Source organism: Gekko japonicus, unplaced genomic scaffold, assembly GCF_001447785.1.
Source record: "Gekko japonicus isolate JY-2015 unplaced genomic scaffold, Gekko_japonicus_V1.1 scaffold492, whole genome shotgun sequence".
Taxonomy (NCBI): Eukaryota; Metazoa; Chordata; class Lepidosauria; order Squamata; family Gekkonidae; genus Gekko; species Gekko japonicus.
Genome location: NW_015168060.1, coordinates 283636 through 292437, shown reverse-complemented (window position 1 = coordinate 292437; position 8802 = coordinate 283636). Strand labels below are relative to the sequence as shown.

At 44.0% G+C, this 8802-nt stretch overlaps 1 pseudogene; it reads right to left on the bottom strand.

Moving 5' to 3' along the window:
• Positions 1–5149: 5149 nt before the first annotated feature.
• Positions 5150–8802, bottom strand: part of LOC107113234 — a 23096-nt pseudogene continuing 19443 nt past the window's right edge.

Sequence of the window (8802 nt, the reverse complement as noted above, 5' to 3'; positions counted from 1 at the left end):
ATTGAGGGCATCATCAGATCACTCTGTCTCCCTCTGCTCCCATATAGATCCCCCACATGTCTGTGGTTAGATGGCAATTAGTGCTGACGGGTGGATGAAAGACAGTATGAATTACATATAACAGTGGTGCAGCAGTGCAAGCAATGTTAGCGTAGGGAGGGCCAGGTTAACTGGATCTGCACCCCAGCCATAGGCCTGATAGAACATCTTTGTTTTACAGGCCCTGTTGAATTGCATTAAATCTTGCAGATCTCCACAGGGAGAGTGTTCCACAAGGCCGGTGCTGTTGCCAAAAAGGCCCTGGCTCTGGTTGAGGCTACAGTAAAAAACAAAAGGGATCACAGGTATGTTGAGTTTCTGGTTGAGGCTAGGCAGACATCTTGGGGCCAGGACCACCAGCAGTCCTGAAGATATGTTGGTCCCAGACTTCATAGGGCTTTAAAGTGTGTGTGTGTGTGTGTATACCACATGATTAATTGTTGATGGCATTTTTTCAGAATTTTACATTATTCCATATTTAATAAATTTAATACCTGGATCAGGTTCAGCCCCGTCCCCTGGAAATTGAGAAGTCTACACCCCTGCCCTGTACCATTTTTCCACCCTGAAATTGCTCTGAGGAGCTGCTGTTTTTCCCATTGGGGAAACTGAGTGTGTAACCCATCCATACATGTTATGTTTCCCCAGCAAGGCAAATTTCAGTTCGTTGGAGCTATTTTGACTCAGGAAAGTAGTGTGGCAAGAAAGGCCTCAGCTTTCCTCTTCTTGTATGTCATGGTTCCAATCTGAATGAGTCTCATGCATGCTTAGGAAGCTTGGAACTCCCAAAACATACTCTGTCAACCTGACCAAGGAATATATATAGGGAAAGTGTTTTGTGTAGTCAGATCCTTAGTGACGAAGGGGCAGTCACAGCTCAGAGCACATGCTCTGCTACTTGCTTAGGTACCTCATGCCTTCTTACTCAGAGAACTGGGCAACATTTGGGTGCTCCTCTTTCCCATGGTGCATGTGTGTGCTTGCATTCATGTGCAATGTGACCTATGGTGCCTCCTCTTCCTCTCCTTGTATTCCTGCCAGAGATGACAGATAGCCACATCTGCTTGGCACTGCTTGAGTGGCTGATCTAAGGTGGGGTTAAGGGTGAGTGGTGCACCCAGTTTTAACTGGGGCTGCTAAGCCCCTAGTGTGGGTGGAGAATCTCCCACTCTCAGGTCCCATTGCCTGTTGCCACTCCAAGCAGCAGCGGGAGAACTTTTTTTTTAACAAACCAGAGTGCTAGAAGTTCTTATTAAAAGTGACAAGGGTACCTCTAGGAATCACTGGAAACTGTTGTTTTACCATAAACTTTCTGAAGGTTCCTAGAGCTACCCTTTGTCATTTCCAGGTTTGTTTGTTTTTTTTACTAGAAGACATATACCACCTCATGTAACACTACAGCAGCCCATGGTCCCACCCATAACCTTCTTGCTGGTTGCCAAGCACTTCCTGGCACTCCTAGTTTTACCACAGTTTTGATCAATTCAGCAAGAGGACTGACATCCCTTCTGTGTTTTCCCATAAGTGACTTCACGCCATTAGCAAACTGCCATGTCCCCATGTCCCCACCTCCCTACCTCCCTGTCTCTGGCCAGAATTGCCAACCCTATCAGCTGATCTAAAAGTTCTGGGGGGTTCTTATGGGAGAAGAGGCTTCCTGAGAAAGTCAGGGCCCAAGTCAGAATTTATGGAGGTCAAAACCAGCACTTGTAAGGGAAACTGGTAACCAACACAGGAAACATTTCAAATTAAAACGAAGGCTGACACAGGAGCAGTGGCCCCATCTGGGTATGGCTTCAGGTATGGTAGCCATTGGGGCAGCTGCTGTGATTATAGCAGATAGGTAGACAGGTGGGCAACTTGTCTTTCCATTTCATTTTGGGCAGGCATTAACTTGGCACTAGTGTTGCTTGTGTTACTAGGGAAGTGCCAGAGGAGGACAGAATGAAGTCCTTCCCAAATTGTTTCCTTCTGCCTTGGCCATCCAGACCTTGAACCTGCCTTCTGTGGCTGCTCTCTGGTCCTTTAGGGTTGCCAACAGGCTTGGAGAAAATATCTTGTCCCTTTAACAGAGGCTTAATAGTATGTTGTGGTTTACCAGGTGGTGTAAATATGCCCTGAAAAGCTTCAACTGTCAATTTTCACACATTAGGCCACTTTTAAAGGGTCAGGACATTTTCCTCCAGGCCTTTTGGCAACCTTATGGCAAGCCCACTTTGGCTTTGCCAGATCTTTCTTTAACCTACCCTGCAGGGGCACTGCTCTCTCTGGTTTCTGGAGCATCCAGCCCAACATCCCATCTGGGCCACCCACATTTATATTCATCTAGCTTAGCTGTACCAAAGGATGGTCTGATGTCACACCTCAGTGTGGGAGGTATGACCAGGAAAGACAGACCCAAGAAATTATATAAAAGATTGGAAAATTTGCAAGGCAAAAACAAAACCCAGGAAAAAATACAGTATATAAAAGAACAAAACCCCAGAGACAATACACAAACAGAACTTTGGGGGGGGGGGGCACAATAAAGATAATGTACAAGCTCTAGTTTCTAAAAACCAAATTAGAGGCAGCCCAAAAGCCACACACACACATTTGTCCCACAATTTTATTTACATTTATTGACTTTAAAGATTTCTAGCTCACCTTATTTCCTCAGAAAGTGACTAACAATGTAACAGCCAGGTTGTCAGGACACAAAATACACCAGTCAATAAAACTGAAGCAGTACAAAGAGGCAATTTGACTCAAATGTACAATTCCATGAAATTTGAAAACATTTGCAATTATGGCACATAAAGTGGAACCTCCGGGTAGGCATCACCAAGACTTGCCTCCTAAAGATGCTCATAAAGTGCTAATTTTTTTATGGTTATGATAATACAACCCCTTCCGATAATTATTGATCATGTAACTTTCTCACTGGAGCAAGCAAAAAAGATGCTGTATCATGAGTCTCTGCCTCTTTTATTACTTCAAAGGGCAGCAGGATGCAGTTTAAACCCAAGAAGGCAGAAATAAAGAGGAATGGCAGCAAGGGAGATAAACAACATTCCCATGAAAGTCTCTGGCCCATTACACACACACATCTTACTACAGATTTTCAGAGCAGTAAGCCTTTAATCTTGACTTCGGATTCTGTGCCCGGCTTACACGCCATTCTTTTTCCTCCAGTGTATTTATTTTGCAGCTACAATTTTTCAAAATGTGTTTTTAAAAATCGGGTTGGAACATCACTTGTGCTGTGGGGGGGGGGTATCCATTTTTTTTAATGTAGTAGCACCCAGCAAGTGCCTTCCATTTAAATCCTCCTGGTTCAGGTTTCGTGCATGCATTTTAGTGTTAGTTCACTGAATAAAAAGGAACAGAAAGGAACTCAGGCAAAGGGGGGAAACCCTGTGTTGAAACCGACCAGAATTTTTTTTAAACTGACAAGCAGCTGCAAAGCCCCCTTTTCCATCTTGCTGAGCTCTAGGAAATTATCTGCTGTGTTATCAGCCACTGTGAAAAATGGGAGTTGCATGATCTCATAATATGGGGGAACATGTTGAGTGTATAGAATTCACAGTAGAACCCACTGGCATTGCAAGCTCTGATGGTTGGCAATGTGTGTATGTGTGTGTGTGTGTGTGCGTGTGCACATGCACACCTGTGCAAATTCAAATGCAACTCCTCACACTTTGCACAGGCCTCCAATTTTTATAGGGGAGGAGTCCTCTGGCAGAAGCTCTGGAGATCTTTTTTAGTCTTGTGGCACTAAATTGAAAACAATGGGGGGTATTTTCATTGATGCCATAGCACAGCTGCATAGTAATGCTAATTTCCTGCCTTCCTTGCAAATGTGCGTGGTTTTCACTTTGTGATTCTCTAATTTGACCCTGCACACTGGTTGTGACCTTGGCAGTTTTTTAGAGCCTATTGTGTGTGTATTGCACTCTGTCCTCCAAATGGATCAATCCCAAGCAATTCTTGTGGTTTGCAGAAGGTCCATGCGGCTCAGCCGCCATTTTAATGTTAGGCTTCTGGAGACTGCCAAAATGGTTCCCCCCAAAAAACTTTGTTCATTAAAGCATTAAAGGGAAAAATTGCTGGATATAGCTTAATTAGACAAATTCAAATTAACAATGTTGTTACGTGGAAAAGAAGAAACTAAATTTCAAAACGAATGGTTAAGAGTGTATAAGTGGTGGGAAAATTTTTTACTATGTACAAGACCTCCAAAAAATGAATATAATTGTATAGAAATGTTTGTGGCTGTATAATGTAAAACTACATAAATAAAGTATTTAATAAAGGGAAAAATGCTTTCAAAGTTTTAGGCTTCCCATCCCAGTCTCTCTCTCTCTCTCTCTTTACATCTCATGTCAATTTCATTCTGCGCTGATAATCCCCCCTTTATTTTGTTTGCATGCCACACTGAAATCCTTTTTTTTTTTTTTACTGGGGACACTGCCATTTGCCTCCTCTCCAATCCCCCTTTCAAGTCAATACCAGCAGAGAACTAAGCCTCATGCAGTTCCTTTTAAATTCCTTCTGTCAATTTATTTTTTTTATTCAGTGATTCAAGACTAGTGATAGTCTCATATTGCCAGACTTGTGCTGCTTGTCAAAAAAATTAAAATTTTAAAAATGAGGGGGAAATGGAACTTGTACCCTGATGAAGGTGGGAGGATTGCAGAATATGCAGAGTGGGCATAACAACCGTGATGTGGGTGGGGGAGTGACCTTTGAGGGGCATCAAAAGGCAATGGGGAGATCCAAGGTGATATGCTTGCTTTTTTTTTTAGCTAAGTATTATTTAATTTGTTTGCTAGGTTCTGCCTTCTTGCTTTGCCATATGCTGGAATGGATGCCTGATCAGTAAGTAACCAGACACTGGTTAAATCAAGTTTAGCATTAGTTTCAGTTTGGAATTCATTGCCCCTCTTCTCCCCCAACATTAAAAACTGTGAGAGACCAAAGAAACTGCAAAATTTCTGACATATTAACAGCTAGTATTACTAGTACTGGGAATTGCTGCATAGAGGAGACCATAAGTTACTGGAGGAAAATCTTCCATAAATTGACTTGGAGGACAGTGAGCCGGTGACAACAGCAAGAGGCATCTGCTTTATCGAAGGTCCAGCACTGTCACTTCTCACTCCATGACAGTCATGTGGTCGCAGGTAGTAAAGGGGGATCTTTGCTGTGGGGATGGAATCTCTGCCTAACAGGAAGAGTTCTCTTTCATACCACAGTCTGTCAAATTTAAAGAATCCCATCTCTTGGTATTTTGGAGAACAAATAATAGCTATGGACTCTGGCAACATCATTTGATAGGAGCAGTGTGTATACAGATCCACACTGGACAGGAAAGCAGTTTGGGTTGGATGACTTCTTTCTCAGTGTTACAATAGTCAGGACACCCATACACCCCTTGCAGTGTTTGCATCAGCCAGCTGGAGAAACTTGTGGCAGAGCTCCCTGGGAACAATACTGTGGTGAAGTCCTTCTATAGTTGTGAGGCTTTTTAGGATCCCTAAAGCTCCAAATTTCAGAGATCTGTCCACAATGGGGGGCTTTGGCACCACAGCTCCTCCACCAGGGCTGTATAGGATGGCAGGAAGATTTTGCATCAACTGAGGGCATGACCACTCCAGGAATCAAGGGGCCCTCCACAGAGTCTGGGACAAACTGCTGCAGGATTTTCAGGCACTCTTTTTCCAGCTCTTGGTGCCAAATCATCTCCTCAAAGGCATGAAATGGCTCTTGTTCTGCCCATTGCTGCTTCAAAAAATATGGTACGTTTCACAAATGTGCGTGTCATCCTTGTGCAGGGGCCATGCTAATCTTCTCTGTATCATTCCAATTTTACTATATGTGCTGCTGAAGTGAGCACAGGAATCTGTACGCTTTTGAATTACCTGTGGCTTGAAAGCAAAACAAGGGGGAAATCAACACAAAAGCACTCTCGGAAAACCTCGGGAAACAGTGACCAGAAATCAAAAACAGTGTAATCCTACCAATGGACTTACCTTACTAGGAGGACCATCAGTACTCCTGGGAAGTTATCATGATAAAGTTTCCTGAAAATAGCTGTGATTTTCACCAGAGTTTAGAATTTAACTTGAAATATACCAAAACATAAGTGAAGATGAATAGTGGTGAAGATACTGTATTAGAGAAGGCAAGCTAAATTTGCCAGTAGGTTGCTGCTTTGCCATTTCAGCAATAATCCAACTGGACTGGAACATTGGGGAAAACCACCTTTGTTGGAATTGCTAACACATACAATTTGTTCAATTTATTGTGATAAAGCGGTAGCTTTTCACATTGTTCCCTCCATCCAATGATTCCATTGTCCATTCATAACCCAGCCAACTCCCAGGGTAAAGACAAACATGGAGCTCCACTATCTGAATTAGGCTGTGCAGCTTTCAATATTTGCCTCATATGCACCAGGCAGCCTGTTTAGCTTTGATTTTTTTAAAACATGCATGTTTCTATGTATAAGTATACCCACCCTTCGATACATTTATCAGCTGCTTCAGTTATTTTGTTAAGAATATAAGAGTTGCCCTGTGGGATCAGCCCAGTGGCCCATCAAGTCTACTGTCCTGTTTTACGCAGTCCAGCCAGTTGCCCCGCAAGGCCAACAAACAGGGCATAGAGTCCAAGGCCCTCCCCTGATGTCGCCTCCAAGCACTAGTATTCAGAGGTTTACTGCCTATGGGAAGGTTTATTTTACTCTTCATGGCTGGTAGCCATTGATGGACTTAAACTTAAGTCATAAACTTAATCTGTCTAATACCCTTTTATAGCCATCTGTGCTTGTGGTCATCACTGCATCCACTGACAGCAAATTGTATGATTTAATTACTTATTGAGTGAAGAAATAGCCACTTGAATATATCCCCTATGAACTGAACTGGGTGCTCCTGAGTTCGTCACACCATGCATAACTGTATACGTCTCCCTTTAGTCAATAGATGACCACTGCTGGGTTATTCCTAATTAAAACTGAACTACCAGAAGTTTTCAAACCATCAGTAATTCTTAAAATGTTGTGCCTATCTTCACTCCTAGTCAACTATTGATCGGTTGGTTTGGTTTGGTTTGGTAATCCCCGAGTGCAATGCTTTACCTTCCCCCATAGCAGTCAATACCTGCCATTCATTCACTTACGAGGAAAAATATAAAGTCACACTCTTAGGTTCTGCATCTACCCCTGATCACTATATTTTGGATGTTAGCAGTTTTGCTTTCCCCAAGCCATTTTCCCTATTGTCATTTTTTAACCTTGTCCCACCAAGCTTAATAGAAGGTATTAATAGGATCCATGAAGAACCCTGTCTGCATTGCTATGTGTAGCCCACCTCACCCAGAGATCTGATCTTTGCCCAGCCATCCTATTTGTATCTGATGAAAGGAGCTTTGACTCTCAGAAGCTTAGACCCCAAACATCTTGTTTAACTCTGAGATGCTCCTGGACTCAAATCTAGCTCCTCTGCTGCAGACCAACATGGCTATTATCTGAAAATGTCCTAAACAAAGTCACACCCTTCTAAGCCCACTTGATGGCACATGTCTGGACCTGATGCACCCTGACTGCATGGTGGAGCATCATGCAGCCCTCGAGAACCAAGTGGCACCCTGGGGGTTCTTCCTGGGCAACCCCGTCTATACCCAGAACTTCTCCAGCAGCCCTACCTGGATTCTGGCCAAGGTCCTCCGAGTCACCGGCCCTCAGTCTTATGAAGTGTCTACCAATGGTTGGCCAGATACTATGGAGGCACATCGACCAGCTCCACCATCGTCTTTTCCCCACAGAGCCGAGCCTGCCCTCAATGATCTCGAACGGAGTTGCCAGATCTACCGGAGCCAGAGGCTGGTCGTGGGGTCCCAGCGACCAACGAGCAGCCAGTGAAACTCCAGGTGGACTGGTGGGTGCAATGCTGGGACAGGTAACAACTGATGGCCCCAAGGTCACACCGACACCGCTGTCGCCCTGGGCCCCGTGGCTGTTGTGTCGGGACCCGAGCCAGAAGCCATAGCCCCACCAATGGAATCACGTCACTCAAACCGCAAGTGACACAAATCGATGTATCTAAGGGAGTATGTTTGCTAGGAGGTTCTGAACCTTGGGGGGAGGGGTGTTGTGTACTGAGCCTAACATCGTCAGACCCAGCTTGGAATCACAGAACAATAGACTGCTAGGATCCTGGGATGAACCTATCGCCCAGGAGGGCCTCTGTAAATAACCTATCACAGTAGTGGGTGTTTGTGGGGTGTGGTGTTGAGTGTGAATTTAAGCAGGGCTCCGGTCCTGCTAGTTTGTCTTCCAGTTGAGCTGTTATCACAATAAAGTATGATCTGATCACTAACGAGTGTCGAACCCAGTGTATTTCAGCTAGGAAGAGCTGAAGGCAGCAGAAAAAAGAAAGACCCAACATGAGATGGATTGACTCAGTGAAGGAAGCCACAGCCCATGGCTTGCAAGACCTCAGCAAGATTGTTAGCAATAGGACGTTTTGGAGGTCATTAATTCACAGGGTCGCCATAAGTCAGAAGCAGCTTGATGGCACTTAACATTCACACACACACACACAAACACACACACACAAATCTCCTTAGGTTGGCACCATGAAATATAGCTCTGAGTACACCTTAGTCTGCTTGACTGCTGTGCAATGTTACTGGAATTTTCCTGATCTAAATCTCCATTTAGATAAAACATAAAGCACAAACAAAAGGAACTCAAAGGAAGAATAGATGCTCCATATT